General features: G+C 49.7%; 1 protein-coding gene and 1 long non-coding RNA gene across 2 annotated transcripts in view; one reads left to right on the forward strand and one right to left on the reverse strand.

Moving 5' to 3' along the window:
- FBXL18 (F-box and leucine rich repeat protein 18) overlaps positions 1-20264 on the reverse strand; it is a 111506-nt gene that overhangs the window by 8225 nt on the left and 83017 nt on the right. The gene's annotated exons all lie outside the window — the stretch shown is intronic.
- LOC123024914 lies at positions 651-16110 on the forward strand. The gene is made up of 3 exons (XR_006415020.1): positions 651-1187; positions 9853-9979; positions 15605-16110. It is a non-coding gene; the product is annotated as an uncharacterized LOC123024914 (long non-coding RNA).

The raw sequence follows: 20264 nt of genomic DNA on the forward strand, positions 1-20264 counted from the left end.
TTCCTGTGAGGTGGGCTCCATCCTCCCCATATGATCTTCACAATGACCCTGTGAGGTAGGGGAGTGGCCCAAAGCCACCCAAGGAGGGACTAGAACCCGGATCGCCCGGGTCCCTGGTCCAACACTGTCTCTCCTGCGCTTGCTCCCCCACCGTGGATATCGACCCGTGTGGAGTGGCACCGGATACGCCAATGTGCCCACGGCTTTCTTCGCTTCTCTGGCAGCTGGAGAGCCCATTCAAATGTCCAAAGAGAGGGGATCAAAGGAGCAGCAGATGGATTCCCCCCCCCCCCAAGAATGGTAAGTAGTATGTTCATCCATTAAACTATCATCATAAATTAATAATAATCACACAGAGACTTCTGAATTAGACTTGGGACTATGCCGATTCAGGCACTGGGTAGGGAGGTGATCAGGTTTTTAAATGCACCATAAAATGGGTATCTTTCCTTCACCTAAAAACCTGACACAGCAGGGAAAGAGCTTAGCTAGAATGTCTCTCAGCAGTGCACGAGTTTTCCATGTACTGAATGTGGGTTTTTTTCCTTCGAGGTGGAGGAGCATTTTTAGAGAAAATAACACCCCCCCCCCGACATCTCAGTACACATGGACTCTGCTAGAGGATTGGACAGAACCTGTGGCTGGACCCTTGGCTGGACAGCACTGCCGTTCAGGCACCTCTGGCTCCTTCCCTTAAGGATGCCAAGGAGTAAATTGGGAACAGTGCCGTGGTTGCTAAATATAACTTGCCCAACTCAATGGGAAGTTATGGCATGAGTAAGATCCTCTCCGACAAAATCAACAGCCCTAATTGGGTAGGATACGCTTTGCCATCTCAGAGGGAGACTTTCCCCATGGGAGGAAAACAGCGAAAGAGCTGATCAGAGCAAAGGTCCCCCGCCCTGTTTCCGACTCTGGGAAACATATCTACATGTAAGGAAACATTACCGGGGCCGACTGCCCAGAGCCCGTGGCGTTGCTGAAAGGCCCTGGACGTGGGCAGCAGGCAGCTACAGCCAAGACGCGGGGCCAGGGCGCAGGCTCAGGGAGGCTTCAGGGGCCAGAAGTAGGAAACACGTCGTTGAACAGTCTGAGGTCAAGACCCAAGGAAGACCACAAGGTCTGGGCAAAAACACGGGAGCAGGCCAAAGGTCAGGAACCAGTGAACAGTCCCGTTGGGGCACAAGGTGAGGTCAGGGAGATGCAAGGTTATTTGTTTTTCGGCGCCAGGCAAAGACCTTTTTATTTAAGCAGCATTTTAAATGTTACTATTATTGAATTTTATTCGGCCAGGGCGGCTTATTTTATTTTACTGTATATATTTTAATTGTTATTGTTTTAATGTATTTTGTATTTGATGTTGTAAGCCGCCCCGAGGCCTTGGCAAGGGGCAGCATAGAAATGTTTTAATAAATATAAATAAATAAATGCAGGGCAGCACCTGGGCGGAGATGTGGATGGAAGCAGGAACCCACTGGAGCTGGGTGAGAGGCGGGCAGGTGGGCGGGCAGGGAGCAGCAAGGTCTTGGAGCCGGAGGCTGAACATGAGGTAGTCATCAGGACACCAGGCGCTGTGGCCAGGAGCAGCCATTCTACTCCAGGGTGTATTTTCTGGTAGCCCTGGAGGCAAATTGGTTGCACCCCTGCTGTGGCCCAGTGCAATCACAGCCTGGCTTTCTGTTCATGCCTGAACCCTGTGAAACTCTGGCACTAAGCACGGTCAGTGACTACACGTCCTAGCAATGCATGTGCGTGATACACTGCCTTTGACTGTGGAGGCTCCGTTTCTCCAGCATGACTAATAGGCTTCCTCCTCTCCCATGAATGTCTCCAATCCCCTTTTAAAGCAATCCAAGCTGGAGACCAAGACTACAGAAGTTAATTAACTGCTGTGCACAAAAAGAGTTCTTCCTTTTCACAGTCTGTTCAGAACCAGCAATCAGCTTCGTTCAATAATTAAGAATTACGATGAGAAAAAGACACAGGGAAAGGGGCGAATCCTTCCCTCCACATTTCATAAATTTCATTCTCTCATCCTCACACTGCTTCTGCTTAGCCAACTTTGAAAAACAGCAACTACCTAACCCTATAAAAAGCAAAACAAAAGCTTTAGTCTTTACTCATCGGGAGGTGTCCAAATTCATTGATCTTTTAAGTCGCTCACTTGCTGTGTGGTATGAACACGATAGACTGAACGTCCTGATTATTTATTGACGTATCTTCAACCACTGATGAGCTATTTCATCTGTTTCATTTTATTTATTATTTCACTGTGGATTTTAGTTACAGGCCGGCTACAATCCAATTAGATACATTTTAATCGATTCATCCTCTGAGTTGGACAGCATTTTCTCAGAAGCAGTCAACGTCTTTCTTTGTCAGTGGGACTCTTCCGCCATGGCAGCTTTTAGTTTGAGCTTCATGGACACTCCTGATGGTGGTGAACCTATTTTGGCACGGTGGATAATTCCTGTAAAGCTCAGGATGAAAGCAACCCTGGAAGGGAAGCCCCACTGACTTAGGGGTCACCAGCCCCCCTCGGATAGCGGGGTATCTTTCAAGCCATCGGATTAAGTTCCTTTGAACTGCACGGGCGTTACTTTTGAGTAGACATGTAGAGAACTGCCCTATGAGTCCAGGAAATTAAAGAGAGTGTCTTGTGTACATTCGCAGGGAGAGCAACCAATTCCTGCGTCGGAGGGACTCCCCCACCACTGCAGCTTTTATTCTGAGCTTTTCAGGAGGGCGCCTTGGTGTTGGGCCTCTGCTTGGGATAGAGCTCGGCACCGTGGGGGCCCCTGTAAAGCCGCACAGAGAGGCTGCAACGGAGGAGGTGGCCCGGTGCACGGGAGTCCCTGGCCCCGCTCAGAAGCAAGTCCCACGCTGAGGATGCAGGTCTGCTTTTTAGCAGCTGGGCCCGGGCTGCGGCGTGGCACCACATGTGCCAACACAGGAAGGGAAGGCATGTCTGATCCCAATGAGCACTTTCCCGTGAGATGAGAACCCCGTGGGTCACCCCCTGAAGCGGGTGGGTGGGAGATGCAGGATGGATTGAAGGAAGCAGCTTGCAAACCGTGCAGCGTGTGGGATTCACCTCCTGGAGGTCATGCACGGCCACCAACTCGGGCGGCTTCAAAAGAGGCTTGGGCAAATTCCTGAAGCAGAAGGCGAGCCCTGGCTGCTGGGCCTCATGGCTCAAGGCTTCCTCCAGTACAAGAGGCAGGCGGTCCGAGCACATCAGTTGTTGGGAAACACCCGCCCTCGTGGGCCTCCCACAGGTATGGGGTGATGCTAAGGACAGAAATGATCCAGGACTCAGGCCCGGAGGGCAAAGGAAAAGGGGGAAAGCAGCCGCGTTCTAAAGGGTGGGTGTTTGTGCATCTTGTCTTTGAAGGACAGCCTTCTCTGCAAAGAGGGATCCGAGAACAGGGAAGAGGAGGGCATTCGATTGGGAGGGATTTGGGTAAAAGATCCAGGGGGAACAGGAGAGGAAGCACCTGTGGGCACAAAGCCCGCTAATCCAGCAGAGATCAACAGCGCCCCTGGACAGCAGTGGCGTGGAGCACGCGGCCTGCTAGAGATTCAGGGCTCGGAAATAGACTCTGGGCGCCGGTCTTAGTGGGCTGCTGAGTGAACCGAACGGTGGGCTAGATGGGACCCCAGACAGATCCAACACGGCCCGTCTACTGCTCTTCATAAGCTTTCCCTGACGGTTTTGCCTTAGAGATGCCCACTGCCTTGCAGGGCAAACCCCACTCAGGGTGGTCACAGATGTTACACTGAGCGATCGCTGCCGCACGATGCTCTTCCGTTAATCTGCCGCTTCCCTTTCAAAGCCTCCTGGGTCTGTGCATGTTGCCACACCTTGTTCCACAAACAAATTGCATGCAAAACTGTTCAATGGTGCCAGCTATGCAACAGCCTCAAGGAATAACCCTCAGCACACACACACCCACATGCACATTATATCCATCGCGGCGTTCAAGCTCAGGCCGGCAGTACAAATCCAGCCCCCCAGGTTCTCCAGATGGCCATGCCCTTTTCTTGGCCCTGCTCCCTCCCCCCATAACTGCGAAGCACTTGCAGTGCCCCCTCCCCATTCTAAACAGCGGAAATGCCCCTCCTACGGTGTGGTTACCTGGCTAAAAACACCATTTTTTGGCTCCACCCCTTTGGTCCTGAGCCCCACACACCTCTAGAACACTCAGCAGAAAAACGTTTGCAAAATTCAGGTCTATCCTCATGCTAAAGAGGTTTGAACCTCCCTGCAATATTTATTAGAGACACTTGTGCTTTTAACAGCTCCTCATGCTCTGCCAGAAATAAGATCCTTCGGTTTTATTTCAGTACACCTGAGTTTTCATTCAACATGGTGCCAGTCCAGAATGGCACACGGACAGATGTGATATAAGTTTACTAGCTGCACAGCGCTTGTCCCAAAGAGGTGCAGTCAAACCTCGCACCAGTTGCCACGTATTTCTGCATGTCAACTGGCATTGCTGCCTGTTGACGTCTCACCCCCTTCACTGCACACGATTTGCACTGCAAGAAAAAATACACACAGAACACTCTTCCTGCAGACCATTAAGAGCCATGCTTTCCCTTTAAAGTTAGATAACTAGATTTGCAAGGAAATGTGGGTGCCAGCCAACTACTCAGAATGAAATTAACATGACAACATCAAAATATATTGTCCCTTCCATTAGGGCTGACTGGTTACTCCATTTGGAAATGTCAGAGCTGTTTTACATCGACATGAGCAAACGGAGAGGAGAACAATTCAGCAGTGCTTGTTCCGCCTCCTGCCTTGAAAAAATCAGGTGTCAAGATGTGCAGACGGGTGGGCATGCCCAGACCACGTGCTCCTGTCCGATGTAGCAGTTCAGCATCATCCTCCCTCTCTTGGCCACTGGAACATTCTAGATGAGAGTCAGGATCCCTGCTGAACTACTCTGGCCACGCTTTCCGGCCGTTCATGGTGTCTGCCTCCCAGAAGCAAGGGCTGGCAAGCTCCCAATACATCAGAGGCTGACAAGTGGGGGTGTGGGGGCCAAATCCAGTGGGCCATGCCCCTTCCTGTGGAACTAAAAGGGCCACCATCCGGGTGCAGATGCATAATGGTGGAAATACATTATATTAATTCATATTCATCATACCTTGGGGTGAAGTCAGATACGATAAGGGGGCAGAACAAGTTGAACTCAGTACATGGCCTGGAGTGGCTTGTCCATGGGACGGGACCCTTCCTCAGTGGTGGAGCCTGCCCAGAGCTTCCTGAAGGCGGTCCCTGGTTCAGCCCTTGCCTTCTCCCAGCAGAGTGAGAAAAAATCGTTCCAGTCCATCAACACCATACTAACCAAAGGATGTGGCTCTGTGTAAAACAATGTCCAGGGGTCCTTTGTTCCACTGCAAACATGCACATCTTTATACATATGAGCAAAGATAAAATACACACAAATAAAATGACTCCAGATTAGGGAGAAGGGTTCTAATGGCCTGGTTTAGGGGCAATCCTCTTGGTTCGAGCGACAGTTCAGTGGGACTCAAACACCTTGCTGATCTCCTGCAAGTCATCCCAGAGAATTCAATTTACCATTTGCCAGCCCTGGCCCCAGAGCTAGCATGGCTGGGTCTTCTTTTATAGAGGGCAGTCCTCTATTTTGGAAGTGCATTCCTCTACCCAGAGGGCATTCCTGGCTCATTCCAGAGATAAAGAACTATCAGAGCTGCTCTCTACCCGCCTGAAGTGAGCATCCAGACAACCTCCCTTGGTCCCAGACTTCTGCAGGCGCTGAGCTGAACTTCTATCTAAACGCTACTAATTATTTCTAAATTTGCATCGATACCCAGAAATGAACAGATGACATGTTACGCCTCCCATGATTCTCTTTTGCTGTCTTTTTAGAGAGATGCTTTTCTTCCGTTTTGATGATTCCTAAGCAGTTGTCCCAACCCTGATCCATTTTTCTGTTCACGCTTCTAGAGCACTTCTTGCTTGCCTTCAGATGCTACTTAGAGGAATGCTGTGGCTTTATCAAAAACTCATCCTGGCAACTAGTCCTTCTCTATGCATATCTATTTACAGATCAGTAGGTAGAGATATACGTACATATGTAAGAAAGATACAGGGATTAAGTTGTTTGCTTTGTACCTACATGCGATGCTGATGCTTTGCTTTTCCCTCCCGGTCAGCTGGCAACCTCAGCTCTGTCTCCCCCCAGCCCCCAGCCCTGCAACCCACACAATTTTTAATCAGGCACTAGCAAAGCTCTCAAGATGTCATCTTCTGCCTTTCCATTATTATTACCTTGACAACACGGAGAGGCAGTGACGGACAACGCTAAAAGTCCTTCTTACAGCAGCCTCCAATTTGATGTTATAACAACTGTATTTCTACTGTGTGTGTCAAAAAGGAGAGATATCTCTGGGAGGGTAAATGGAGAGATTTAATTACAGGGCTGCACTGTGGATGTGCTTGTGTACGTGTGTGTGTGTGTGTGTGTGCATGCGTGCACCCGCGTTGCTTGCTGTTACGATTGGGTTACACAGGCACGGCTGATACAACCACACACACAAAGGAAAGCAGTAAAACTGGAGAAACCATTTACTTCCATTTGGGTTCCTCCAGGACAGACCATTATTTCAATTTCTGGGCAGAAGAAAACACTCAAGTGGAAGGGAGAAAATGGGCAGAACCCCGTTTCCCAGGGAAACAGCCAGCGCCAGGCTTGCGGGGGCTCTGGGGTAAGGTGTCCTCAGTGGGGAGCCCCTTCTCCTTGAAGGTCTGTCCGGTCTAACTGCTGTTTAAAGATTTTAAAGACTCTTAAGAACCCTTGCCCATCCAGCATTAGCATTAGCAGAATGAGGAGAGTAACTCCCATCTGGCAGCAGCACAAAATTAAGAGTCAGCATTTATCTTTTCCCATAATACCTTGGTGTATCCAATAAATGTTCCACTGCTGCATTCTGGGGAATTGAAATGTAAGCTTGTACTCCTTCCCTGTCTGAGGAGCCCTGGATGCCCTCTTCCAATGCAAACTAACATTTTTAAACCTAGTTTCTCGTTTCATCCAATACAGGAACTATGGTTCGATTTAACTATATCCAAACAAGCCAAGTATTGGAAATGATGGCTTGATCATGGTTTGTTCAGACAAACCACAGGTTTAAAACTATCCACAGTTTGTCCTATTTTGAATGAAACAACCAACTGCAAGGAGTTTAACAGAAGACAAATGCTCCTTCTCACAACCACAGAAGAGAGCGGGAAGCAACGTTGTCTGAAGCTCATAGCCACAATACTACACAATGGTTTGCAATCTGAACCCTCCCTTTGTTTGTTCTGAACCTTGGTCAACTTTAGCAGAACTACACTTCCCAGAGTTCCTCGGTCAGGACCTATTATGCTTGTTAGCTATAGAGCAGATGGAATTGGTCCAAATGGCTGCCGCAGGAGGGGATAGGACATGATGCGAGGTTTCTGTTGTCTGGTGTGCCTCAAGTTTGCTCAAAGACTTGGTCAGTGATTTGCTGTGTGTTCTTGCTTTAGAAAGAATAACAGATTTCTTCTTCCAAATGTTATATTAATAAGTCAGTCCATAAAGTACCTTAGATTTGGATCTGTTTTTCTGCACACATTGGGTTCATTTAAGTACCTGTTGTGGTCCATGTATATTTGCACCCCCACATGTGTGTGTGTGTGACATTTCAGACAAAGAGATTATTTCCTGCAGGGGGTAACATCCTCTCATTTGAACACAAGAATGGGAATAAATTACTTTACTTAGAACTAAGCAGATTCCTACGTTTGCTGAAAGCATCACAGCTTGTAGGATGTTCAGCGGTGCACTGGCACCGACAGATGAAATTCTTTCATCAAATAATTTGAGTAACTTTTAATTAAATTTGCTGGGATAAAAAAATAAAGAGAAGGAGGCGTTTCTGACTGTGTAGCTCACAAATCCTTGTCCCTGCCAGAAAGCACAAGGAAAAAAAAAGGATCATTTCCCCCTTTTTAGCACCATCAGGTACCTGTCTATGCTGAAGTATGTCCAACCAGATCCCATGGGGCACAGACCCAGATCAGTGAGTGGGAGCCTACTGCCTGAGCGCTGCATGTCCTAACCTTATTTATTTTCCAATTTATATCCTGCCTTTTTCCTACAAAGGGCTCAAGGCAGCTTACATCTCCTCCATCTTAGCCCCACAACAACAACCCTGTGAGGTAGGTTGGGCTGAGAGTCTGTGACTGGCCCAAAGTCCCCCAGTTGGCTCCATGGCTGAGCGGGGACTCGAACCCGGATCGCCTGAGTCCCAGTCCCGTGCTCTTAACCACCACACCACCCTGGCTCTGGTTGTCTGTGCCAGGTGTCCTTCCCTCTGCACTAGCTTTCCTCTTACCCTTCCTCTGCATTGTCTTGACACTGCCTTGTGTTGAAAGGCATGTGATCAGGACATTTCTCAGTTAGGAGGGTGAGATGCACAGGGCAATGCTCCTGAACTTCTCTGTCTTGCGCAGGATGTGTTAGCAGCATAGGATTCCGCCTTGTACTAAATCGGAGGGCCGATACATGGCGTCAGGTTGCCAACACTGAGTTTCACTGACGCAGACTTTACATGGGTCCCTTGCAGAAAACAAATAAAACCAAAACAGGGCTTTGTTGATACTGGCAAAGCCTGAGCTTAATTTTAGGTGGTGCACTGGATAATGGGTTGATCGAAACCAGACTGGTCTCAGGGCTGAGGCCTTATTCACAAGCTATTCCAGGGCTTCACTGGCAGTAATCCCTCACTGTCATTTTGTGGCTTCCTTGAAGACTGTTGACATAATCCTTCTGTGCCATACAACCTTTTGACAGTTTTATTTGGGGTGAAATTAGAGTACCCAGATCACCTGAGTCCCAGTCCCATGCTCTTCACCACTACACCACATTGGCATCTGGCACGAGCAAACGAACCCTAAAATGCTGTCCAAAGATCATCCAAATTCTGTGCTAAGAAACACTCGATTTCATAGCCTGTACAGATCAGTCAGCTGTGTGTATTTCCCCTAAATCTGCATAATTTATGATTCATTTGTTTGCATATTTAGTCCTGGGTTTACTCAGCATGGTGTCGGGGGGGGGGGGGCAAAAAGGTATGAAGGTACTGAGGGCCCAACAGCCTCTGGAAATCTTATTCAGTGTCGGAGATTTTTCCATGCAAATCAGAGTCCCCCAGTTGGCTCCATGGCCGAGTGGGGACTCGAACCCAGATCCTCTGAGTCCCAGCCCCATGCTCTTCACCACTATGCCACACTGGCTCTCATGTATAAACAAAAATATGACCACATGAACATATAAAAATATGTATAGACAAAAATATCACAGCCACATCTCCTGAAATGGCTTTTTAAAAAATGGTGGCATTTTTGCTCCAGTAGAGGGAATGAACCCCAAAGTTCAGAAAAGCTGATATTAGAAGGTAAACTTGGCAGTTCGGATAGAATGTCCTACCTTTCTGAGGGGCATGCTGGTTTCTGAATTAAAAACCGTCAAAGGCACTTTTCCTTCTTAGGCCTGAAAAGGTTTACTTTAGAGAACATGAAAGCAAAGAATAGAATGTGGTGTACAAAAGAATGAAGCGTGTGAACAATGCCTGAGAGATGAATACTTGGATGAAAATATAAGATTTTGGTTTTATGGCAAAATTAATACATTCTATTAGAACAACAGAAAAAAAGACCGAGGGGGGGACTTGAAGTAAACTGAAGAAAACTGAATGAGCTTAATTAATTTTTTTTGCAAAAGTGAAGCATTACATCCAAATGCAGAATTTTGTTTTTCAATAACCTGATATTTATAAAATGTGTAGATAAATCGGGAAGAATCTTTATGGTCGCTGTGATTTCGGATTTTGCATGTGAGGCCTGGGGTGAGTAGATACAGGAGAATACATAAGTGAAAACACACCTGTGATATTCTGCAAATCCTGGAACAAGGTGAGTATTGATGGCTCCACATCCAAAGTTTGCTTGTTTGTTTGTTTGTTTAGGATATTTGTATGCCGTCCTGAGGCTCTTACACAAATAAAATACAAATATCTAACATAGCACAAATTAATTAATTAATTATGAAAACAAAATTAATAGTTTGTTGGGACTGCCGCTCAGCTCAGAGGCAACAGGGGATTTGGTGGAACAGGATGGCGTGTGTCTCCTGATGATTAAAAAGTGCAGGTGCTGAATCCCTGGGGAGCCTGAGGGTGGCCCTAGTTTGGTCTACTCAGATGTAAACCCATTGAGTTCAATCAGGCTTATTTCCAGGCTCCCAAGGGACATCTCCCCACGGGTCCACCAGACGAGAACAGAAGCGCTTCTCCACTGGCATCTTCCAGTGGGTGAAGAGTGCGATAGGAACTCCCCCGGTCTCAACATATCCACAGAAAGCTCCATGGGTGTTGAGGTTCTCCACATCCCATGGCGGCCTGCCTACAGTGCCCCTGGTTCCACACAGCTCTTCGGATGTTCTTGTGACTGTCGCCGGAACCTGCCAAACGATATCGTGGCACATTCTTCAGTTTGGGAAATGAAAGCTACAGCCGTATGCGGCTTCCTGGACACCACCGTGAACACGAGCAATGCATGGCCGGCAGAGTCTCCTCCAGCCTGCTTCCGCGTCAGAGCTGTGGGTTTAAGTGTGTTGACGCATTCCTAATAGCTGGGCTAGGAGGGTGGATTCGTTGCCCTTTCCCCCTTTGGCGCTCTCCTTGCTTCCATCTGTCCGTCCGTCCGTCCGTCCGGTCCTCTTCTCCCAGCCTGAGAGCAAAACATCCCCTGCCCAGCCTGATGTACTGCCTGCCTGTGAAGAGGAGGTGGGATGTACGGACATCAAGGACACCAGTGATGTCCCTTTTAGGTAATCTCTACATTTCTGCGCATTATATTGTTTGGCAGATTGATGTTAATGGAAACGCGCAGCTCTGTTATGTAACAGAAAGCCTGTTGAAAGACAGTGATGGATGAGTTATGTGTAACCAGAGCATTAACATAACTTACATTATTGCTTTCCCATAATCTCGAGCGGGACGGGGAAGACCACACAGTGTGTGGGATTAGCAGGGAAGACGGGGCGCGCGGGAGGCGCATCTGGAGCAGTATCTGAAGGCAGGGCGGAATCCACCAAGCGCGTGTTGCTGATGCAGGGTTCTTGGAGGTGGATTTACAAGATTCCCGGTAAAACTGTCTCAGGATCCTAAAGCCCCGCTGTAAATCAAGGGTGTGTGGCCAGCATGGACAGGGATAAGCTCCAGGAGGCACAACGCCGTGCCTCTTACGTATATGGAGATACTCTGGGCATAATATAGGATCAGGGCTAACGGAAGGGAAGTGGGGAGCTCTTGCAAGGGGCTTGATCATGGCTGATGGGGGGACACTGGTGTTTTTAATGTAGTGTGGTCTGGCGGTTGCAGTGTTGGACTGGGACCCCGGAGATCTGGGTTCTGGTCCCCACTCAGCCATGGAGCCAGCTGGGTGACTTTGGGCCAGTCACTCACTCTCAGCCCAGCCTACCTCACAGGGCTGTTGTTGTGGAGATAACATGAAGCTATGCAAACTGCCTTGAGGGCCTCACAAGAGGAAAAAAGCAAGATATAAATGCAATGTCATCCTCTGGCCCCATCCAAGATGGCGGCCTGATCTCCAAATCTGCATTTTTTCCTCCCTATGTTTAGCCAAAACAAAATTACGCACATTATGCAAAATGAAAGAAATCAGGCACGCTTGTCAAATGCTCCTAATCTGTGTGGATTGCAGAATACGGCTTTTCTTGCCAGCAAATCTGGGTGGCTTTGATGCAGATTTCTCCCCAACACACACACACTTATAAAAGCAGGGATCCACACAGACCTGTGAGCATGACATCTCTACAAGCTCCTCTTGCTCCAACTGGGGAATCGGCATGCGGGAACTGACGGACTTCCCCTCTCAAGCCAAGATGGCTTCTCCCTTGACCTGGGCTACGGATAGCCAACATGGCTCCAAGACCACAGTGCCTCTTCCTTGGCATCCACCAACTTGCCTACCCCTCCACAGTTTCTTCCCCGCAGCTGCAGCTGGTTTGAAATGGGCTCCCCTTGGTACCGAAACCGGATTCATCGGCTGCACCTCTCTCTCGCACTCCATGTTTTGGGCAGGTATCTCGTCCATCATCACAGCAATCAAGGCTGCCATTTTGTGGCAGTGCCAAATCTCCCCACGGTGCGAAAAATAGCATCCAGCCCGGGTTTAGGGAGTGTATATTTGGAGAGGCTGATCTGAGGAAAGAATGGTCTTTCCGTGTGTCGTAATGTGATGCAAATATGTTAATTTCTGCTGAAAAATACTCCCCAAAGTGAGATGCTGCTGCAACTATTTTAAAGCTGTTAATTAAAAGACTTAAAGCAAGACAGTTAATCAATTAAAAAAACCTTAGTTGACAGCTCTAATTATCTCAAAGCAATATAAACAGTGTTCACATTATAGCAGTGTGAGGACAGGGTGTTAGATGTTAGGGAAGGGGTGTTTATAATGACACGTCCTCTGAATTTTGCATTTCTGCAGAAACGCTCTGGAAAAGCAGCACATGTGATGTTCAAGGATATTGGGAAGGAGCGCTGTGTGTACCTGATGCCAGGCGAAAGTGAAGGGACTGTGTGCGCATGTCAGTATTTGAGCCCTGTCCTGGCACCATCACAAAATGGTTGCCGTGGGAAATGGGGCAAAGAACATGCTCAAAAGACTGAGCGCAGGCGGAGGAGGGGGCTGAGCCCCAGCATGCTGAGTGTGCTTCAACATTCGCGTCCCAGGGACCCCTCACTCCTCCCTAGAACCCCCCCTTCCATGCCAGCTCCACAGCTGCACTTGCTTTGCACGTCGCTGCTAAAAACAGGGTTAAGATCCCAGTCCTCATGGTTCTGAAGCGAGGCTAATTTAAATAGGACAATAGGGAACCTTTGCTCCCTCTTAGACCAGTATTGTCTGTACTGGCTGGCAAGATTGTGGGGGGAAAGGGTAATAAACACAACAGCAACCATAGCAGCCGCTGGGTCACTTGCTGCCCAGGTGGTGTCTCTGAGATACCTGCCTAGCAGCTTTTGGGCAGGGGTAAAATTCGAACTGGAGACCTTCTGGCACAACGCCAGCAATCCCCACACACACACATGCACACACACGCGCACGCACACACACTCTCAGGCTCGTGGCAGCTCCATCTGCGGCCCGGGAGAAGGATGGCCGCTGGCGTGAAAGAGGAGCTCCCCTCTGCCCAGGCTTCACCTCGGAGACCACACAGCTCTTCAAGAGAGGGTATAGTTACTCCTCTGACATTTGGGTCATGTTCTGCGCTCCCATCCAGCACCATAAATCACACTGCCAGCAGCTCCAGACTTCCTGGCAAGCTGAGCCTAGTTTCAGGCAGAGGCACCATTTTGGGAGCGGGGGGAGAGGAGGGCTGGGGGGGCCCTTGGTCCCCTTCAGGGATACCGGACAGCCCCGCCTATCTTCTCCAGTTTGCATGGCCAGTGGCCGAGGATTCTGGGAACTATAGTCCAGAGAGCCCAGCCGCCTTAGCGAAGAGAAGGCCAGGCTGGGCTCCAACCCCATGTAGCAAGGAAGTTAACCGGGGAGCTTGGTTTTGCTGCTAACTCCCCCTCAGCCTAGCCTACCTCACAGGGCTGCTGTGAAGATAGCACAGAGCAGCACCATGTATGCTGTTGTCCTTCTGAACAAGCTTTGCAGCCAGGTCTCAAAGGCTGCCACAAAGAGGAAGGTCGAGAGCTCTTCTTGCTGATGCCAGAGCGTGGGACACGGAATAATCAAGTCAAGTTGCGACCACCCAGGTCCAGGCTGGACATCAGGAAGAGCTTCCTCACTGTCAGAGCAATACGGCAGTGGGACCAGCTGCCTGGAGAGGTGGGGGGCTCTCCCCCACTGCAGGCATTCAAGGAGAAACTGGGCAGCCCTCTGAGTGGGATGGTGTAACATGGTGTCCTGCAACAGCTGGGGGCTGGACTAGATGGCCTTCATGGCCTCTTGCAGCTCTACTCTCCTATGATTCTAAGATTCAGGCACACTTTTCTTGGCAGCGCTTTTATTCCACCTAGAACCAGCCTGCAGCCTGAGGTGAACAGCACCTTCCACCTGCATTGAATCTGTGTGGCGTGGCAGCTGGATCTTACCTCAAGACTAGCAACAGGTCAGCCACCCTCCCTGCACTGGGGGCTCCAGGGTGCACACAGCGCTTTCCTCCAAGACCGTGGGACTGATTCCCAGCATCTGCCCTCTGAGGCCACTGCCACATGGCGCCTCATGAAAGGGCCGGCTCCAATCCCACCCTTCCCTGTGGAATTCGCCCCCACGCAAGGTAGCCATGGCCACCCGGCCTCAAAGGGGGACTGGAGAAATCCACAGAGGAACAGGCTTCCGGTTGCTAGAGGTCCAGAGTAGCACGCCTGGGTACACCCGTTGCTGAGGAACATGGGTGGGGGAGTGCAGCTCTACAGCTGTCTTCCTGGTGGATCCCTCAGGTGGACACAATGCTGCATGAGTTGATCCCTGGGCCAGATCCTGCAGGGCTCTTCTGGCAGTCACGGGACTCAAGGCAGCCTGCCCGGCATTCCAACCCCACCACCATCGCCATCAACACAGGCACACAGCTTCACAAACAACAAAAAGTCCTTCGTAAGTGCTGAGCATCTAAACGCCTTACAGACTCACACATCTGTTCCAACACGAGCTTCTGTGGACCGTGCTTTTAGGGTGCGCAAGAGTTTGTTTCTGCAGGAACAAATGAACAGGTCACCCCCTGGAAACGGCTGCATGTATGAACTCGTGAACTCTTAAAAGCAACACCGAGGGCCCTCCTCCAGGTGCATCCTCCGAGGCGGCCTTCTCAAGGATGGCCCCCTGAATTCAACAATGGAACCGCCTCTCCAGGGAGGCCCACCCGTTGTCAACACTCTTCTCTTTTCAGAGCCACCTAAACTACCTTCTATTCCCAGGCGTTTCATAGCCTGCGTCGGGGCCCCTTGGCAGGCGTCGTTTCTTATGGAAATGGCTCCACCGATAAAATTGTGCACTGTGTGCATATTTCGCACCATGTTTTATTATCTTGGCGGTCGGGGTCTGCAATGTGTGTGAACTGCACAGAGAGAGAAATATCTATAGAAATGAAATTAAGAGTAATAGAAATGGAATTAAGAATACTCATAAATAAATTGAGGTGGAGGAATTCAATTAAATTGGGAGAGTTTAAAAAATATATCTCCTGCTAAATAGTCTGGCTTCCAGTGTCATCAATAGGTGCCATGTTATGCAGACATATATAAAATAGGCATGCTATCTTTACAGTCACGCCGTGACGAAGATTGGGCAGGTGACTCCCCAAGGGCACCCAAAGGACTTTAATACCTGCAAGGGCAGGGGGCAAATCCCCGAGGTGGGGGGAGAAACTTCTTCACTGCCCCACAGTGGTCTGAAATGCAGCTCCTGGCTTCAGGAACAGCATCTCTCACATTTCCCACAGATGCTTAGATTTCTCTCTCCCTTTCCTCCCTGCCACCCCCCCACCCCCCACCCCCACAAAAACAGGCTACAAAGAATAGCAGGACATCAGTCATCTCTGAAGAAATAATCCCTGCTCTAGAAGGAACAAAGACCACGCGGGGAGCCACGCGGAGTCGAGAAAATGGGATCAGATTTTCACTTCGAATGGCATTTATTTACGACGCAGCCTGGATTGAAGCTCAGCTGCCGAAGAAGCCGGTGCAGAGACGAACTGCCTGATCCAAGGGCGCCACTTTTGCAACCAGCCACAGGATCTGGGTACTGTTACCACCGGAGCGGGTATCCTCCAGCCCACCCCCCCTGGGATTTTGGCCTACAGCTCCCATCAGCCCTGGCCAGAGGCAGGCTGATGGGAGCTGCAGGCCAGCATCTCTGAATGGCTCCGCTTGTCCGCCCCGCTTCAGAGGCAGCTTGACACCCAAACAAAACCATTAAGTGGACATATCTGCCCCCAGGCTGTGACCGTCTCGCTGCTTCTTTTATACCCCCAGAGCGCCATGCGACGGCCCCCCAACCTACTGTGTGGGGGGACAGGGGTCCTCCTTCCCTCTCGCTCGGTGCCCCTCTATCCAAACGGCCGTTTTCACCTCTAGCTGAAATGCCGGGCGTGAGGTGCCAAGTTTGCCCCACTGCCCCTCACTCCATGCAATGGGTGGACTCAAACTTCCGAGTGCGCCAAGGCCAGGGTTACAGGCTTGAGCCCAAGCTGCTTTTACAAGACACAAAAGCAGTCCAGGATACTTTGCCCAATGCACCAGCAAATCCAGTTGAAGCTCTTGCATAAGGCAACGAGAAACACAGAAACCGAGAAACGGAGTGAGTCGGAAGGGGTCTCCGAGGCCATCTAGTCTGACCCCCAGCTCCAGCCGGCTCTGCTCATGACTTGCCTACCATACACATGTCCAGCTTATCCTTGAACACCCTCACCGATGGGGCTGCAATGACCTCCCACGGAAGCCCATTCCACACCCTCGGGGTCCTAACCATCAGGAAGCGCCTCCTGGCATCTGCCTGGACCTTGGCTCCCTGGGAACGTGCCCTGCCCTCCTCCGCAGCACTGCACCGGGAGGAAGCGGCTCTTGCGCTCTTCCTTCCACAGTAGCTGCCAACACTGTCCCTTCTCACAGCCTTTAGAGATCCTGCCAGAGCCCTGCTTCCTTCCCAAAGAACAGCTGACAACGTGAGCTCCCCGGGGTCCGAGCTTTTCTGCTTCTCAGCCTGAACGGGGCTGATGTTCCCAGCCAGGCCGGCAGCTTCCCAAGGCTGGCACCCCTTCTCTGCAGAGTAGACATGTACAACCGATGCAGCACTGGGGGTTTTTCCACATGGACAAAACTTCCAAAGGGCCACGGCTTAAGCCACGTGTGTGTGTGTAAGAGGCAGCTGGGGCCACAAGGCAGATTGTCTATGAATTCACTAATTTGAGGGAGAGAAAAATGGTGAGAGGAGGATGGATTAATCTGTTCGGCTAAGAGAGTTTTCTTCTGTGTTTAACCCAGCAGGTCCAGACACATCTTGTTACCAAGCCTAAACACAGGAGTGTTTTAAAACTAAGATCAGTAATACTTATTCAGTGCTGCTTGGGTGGTGGATCAGGGGGTACATTCGTGGGGTTCTTTGTACAAATTCAAATTCCAAGCTGCAGGTCTCTAAAAAGCTTGCTTGCTTGTTTTCAGTGGAACACAGAAGAACACAGTTTTCACTGACAGAGTTTTGGGTCAATAACATGGCCAATGGATAGTCTGATCCAATGAACTGCTGCCACGGTTCATAAAATTCAGGCTTAACCCCAACCACCACATCACAGAATGGAGCATCATCAGCATCACTGGAACTCCTTGGTGCCCAAAGAGACTCCTGGGACAGAGAGCAGGGCAACTGATGGTAGACAGAGCCAAACAGTCAGCTTAATCCCCAGCAGCAAACCATTATACAGAAAAGACAAACTGAGGCAAATTAATTGTGAGATTGTGCCTTTAAAGCAGAGGGTTAGAGTGGAGAGATCTACCCAGCAACACAGAAATGCTCCTCTCGGACCACATTCTTCTCTCCCAGAAACAACACCCCCCCCTCCATTGCACTGAAAGGAGAACTGAGGCAAGATTATAAGGAGGTGATCCCCCTTCCACACAGACACAATACGACACTCCCTTTTACTCTCGCTTTCCTCATGTAACCAGGTTGGCACTACCCACCTCGGTACCCAGTCAGAGAGTCTGAGGTTGCTCATGGCCATCCATTTTGCTCACGGCTCAGCAGAAGCCACAAAAAGGTTTCTTAGCAAGCAGGAGACGGCAACAGGGCCACGGGGACAAGCCACGTCTCGAAGTGAGCCAAGTCACACACGGGGCGGCCTAAATGGGGGTCGCAAGACCAGGAAGGGGTCTTCCAACCAGAGGGTTCTTCGTGCCACCCAGCAGAAGGCAGGCTGGTGTCCTTCCACAGTTTCTCCCTTAATAGATTTTTTTTTTCTTTTTAAAGCTGCCACTTTAAATTTCCCATGGTAACCAGGAGTCCCACTTTTGGCCATTCTGGCTGGGGATTATAGGATTTGTAGTGCAATGCTTCTGGAGGAAACCAAGCTGGGAAAGGCACAGACTGAGACTGAGCGGGGCAACCCATAAATCCCAGCCATGCCCTTGTCCTTTGAAATTTGCACCGATTTCCTTATTTACCCACTATGTGTTTTACTTCAATGCAAATAGATAAGGAATACCGGGAGGAGGAGAGGGAGGGGAGTATCTTGGCATTTTCCGTCTCTCGGCATCATAAGAGTTCTGAGCACCGGATCAATAGCTGCTCTTTCCCTTCCGACCTCAGCATCTTTCATCTTGTCTAGCAGCAGAGTTAATCTTCTGCTATCAGATCAATGTCAACGCGCCAGCATCACGACTTCAGGGCCCCAATCACACATCATCTTCCTCATCCTCGCCTTTTGTCCTTCAAATCCCTGTGCGACCCCCCACCCCTTTTCTCCCGCAAGAGGTGTGTTATCTGAGCCCTGCAGGTGGCAGAAAGGAAGGTAGGAAAAAGGTAAAACAGAAAAAAAGGACAGCAGCTGTCAAACAAGGAAAGAATTGGTTGTTGATTAACTGTCTGCTTTTGAACCGATTTAATAAATCGATGGATTGCAAGAATTTACATGTCGCCAAAACCTCACTGCAGAGATTGAGGCAAACATGCTGTAATTTGCACCCTTTAAGAATGTAGTGAAACTTCCACAGAAGGAAAAGCTGACTTTTCATTTGCATCTGGACAAAGCAGACCTGGGCAGCTGGCCTCTCCTGCGGGGGGTAACCTGCCAGATACACTATAATAGAAGTCCAGAATGGACTGTGCCTTGGAAAACAGTCCCCTTGGGCACTCTGGCTGGTGCAAATTCCAGAGTAATGACTGCTTACAGTTTGGTCCATACCACACTAATTTGCATCAACTGCATTTTTCCTGGGTTCAGTTGAAATTGCTGCTATTGATCTTTAGAAGGTCCAAGCAGGTCGGGAACAGGTAATGTCAAGGACTGCCTAAAAACATACAAACCTGCCCAAGGCCTCTGTTCACCTGCAGAGGCCCTGCTCTCTCACCCACCTCTAAGGCTGGTGTGGCTGGACAATACGATGGACAGAGACTGTTGGGTGGCGGCCCACACTTTCAGAATCCTTTCACCTGGAAATCCTGCCTCGCTCCCTGTTTTCTGGCCTTTAAATGGACCCCCGTTCTAAAATGTCATCGATTTTGCCAACGGGGCATATATTTAGTGTCAAGTCCTGCTATTTTGATCGCATGTCCACCGTTTTGGCTGATGGTGACATTTTCACTTGTTGGCCCTGAGCTTTCTGCATTTCAGCCACTGCATTTTTCCGGATGCTTGAGAGTCACAGGGCCGGGTGAGCCGGTTTTGGCTCTGTGCAAGGCGAAGACCTTCCTGGAATTACCACAGACGACTCAGAGTTCTACCAGCTGATCGCGGGTTTGTCCTTTCCTGACCTGGGCTCCTTGGGCCATCTGAGCTCCCATGGGGACATCTCCCTTGCAGCTTTCCTGACCTGGTGATGGAATGTGCCCAGTCCCCAGTTTCACAACATGAAGGTGCTTGTCTATGGTGCAAATTGTGGGCCTTCCTGCAAGGTACACTGTGCTCTGTACCCTTCTAGGACATCAAGGTGGCGCAGGTCTAAAGGGTCAATAAAAAAGAGGCTAGGACCACGTCCAGCCCCTCCAGTAGAAAACCAGAAAGGAGGACACAACTGTGGCTGTTTCTGATGGTAGAGAACCCTTTAACATAACTCTACAACTGCGGTTTGCCTGCACCAACAGGCACTGAAAGTCTGTGTGGTGTCGTGGTTAAGAGCGTGGGGCTGGGACTCAGATGATCTGGGTTCGAGTCCCCGCTCAGCCATGGCGCCAACTGGGTGACTTTGGGCCAGTCACACACTCTCAGCCCAACCTGCCTCACAGGGTGGTTGTTGTGGGGATAAGTTGGAGGAGGAGAATGATGCAAGCTGCCTTGAGCCCTTTGTAGAAAAAAGGCAGGATATAAACCGATAGATAGATAGACCAATAAAAAGAAAGAAAGAAAGAAAGAAAGAAAGAGAGAGAGAGAGAGAGAGAGAGAGAGAGAGAGAGAGAGAGAGAGAGAAAGAGCTCCTTTGTTTCCCCTAGATTTTCTACATACCTAGAGATCAAC

The sequence above is a fragment of the Varanus komodoensis genome, unplaced genomic scaffold, assembly GCF_004798865.1.
Source record: "Varanus komodoensis strain SLA01 unplaced genomic scaffold, ASM479886v1 scaffold26, whole genome shotgun sequence".
In the NCBI taxonomy this organism is placed as follows: domain Eukaryota; kingdom Metazoa; phylum Chordata; class Lepidosauria; order Squamata; family Varanidae; genus Varanus; species Varanus komodoensis.